The sequence below is a fragment of the Pseudophryne corroboree genome, chromosome 4 (genome assembly GCF_028390025.1).
Source record: "Pseudophryne corroboree isolate aPseCor3 chromosome 4, aPseCor3.hap2, whole genome shotgun sequence".
NCBI lineage: Eukaryota > Metazoa > Chordata > Amphibia > Anura > Myobatrachidae > Pseudophryne > Pseudophryne corroboree.
In genome coordinates, this window is record NC_086447.1 from 1,813,922 (window position 1) to 1,814,796 (window position 875).

The 875-nt window shown below is 41.4% G+C and overlaps 1 pseudogene; it reads right to left on the reverse strand.

Annotated features, from left to right (window-relative positions):
* Positions 1 to 103: 103 nt before the first annotated feature.
* On the reverse strand, positions 104 to 222 carry LOC134912932 (5S ribosomal RNA; annotated as a pseudogene).
* Positions 223 to 875: the final 653 nt, after the last annotated feature.

An 875-nucleotide genomic window follows, 5' to 3' on the forward strand; every position in this document is an offset into this window, starting at 1 on the left:
TGGTGACGGTCAAAAAAGTGTCTAAAGGGTTATATTAATAAGTGGTGATATAATAGGTTTACAGCTGTTTCACTGGTTTAGGAACCCTCATGTGCATACAATGTCTCTACAGCACCTAGTCTTCTCCGGAGGTCACCCTCCTTGATACTGGCCAGGCCCATAAAATGCTTAGCTTCCACGATCGGACGAGAGTGGGCGTACCATTTTGGTATGGCTGTAGTCAACTTAGCACCAGTACACCAGAGGTTTTTTCACAGCTGAGGTAACCCTAGAAATAAGAAGAATATAGCGCCATTCTCAAACACCACTGTGTTTATTAGGGGGAGAGGGGTGGGGGGTGGGTGGTATACAAAGATAAAGAATTTAGAGCTCAAAGAAATGGGGAAATTTCATAGCTTTCGTTGAAACCAGTCGGATGCATCGTCTTCAATTGGAAAATCCAAAACATTTCTCTTCTTGATAACAGATTCGCCAGGTCTCCGTTTCTTTCGCCCAGTGCTACGTGTTCTATGGCTTTGTATGTTAAGGCCTCTGGATTGGAGTTATGGTGTGATGAAAAATGTTTGGAAACTGCATGTGTTTCCACCTTATTTTTAATATTCCGTATGTGCTCTTGGATTCTTAGTTTCAGCTGTCTTTTCGTCTTCCCAATGTATTTTTTACCACAGTCACATTCCAGGAGGTAGATGACAGATGTAGAGTTGCAATTCATATATTCTTTGATCTTGAATTCTTTTGCATCACCTGTTGCAGAGAAAGTCTTCCGGCATGGGTGTAGGTACTTACAAATATTACAATGTCCACACTTATAACTACCTACACACCTGATAAGGGATTCTTTTTTATTTGTAACTGATCTTAGCATGCTTGGTGCC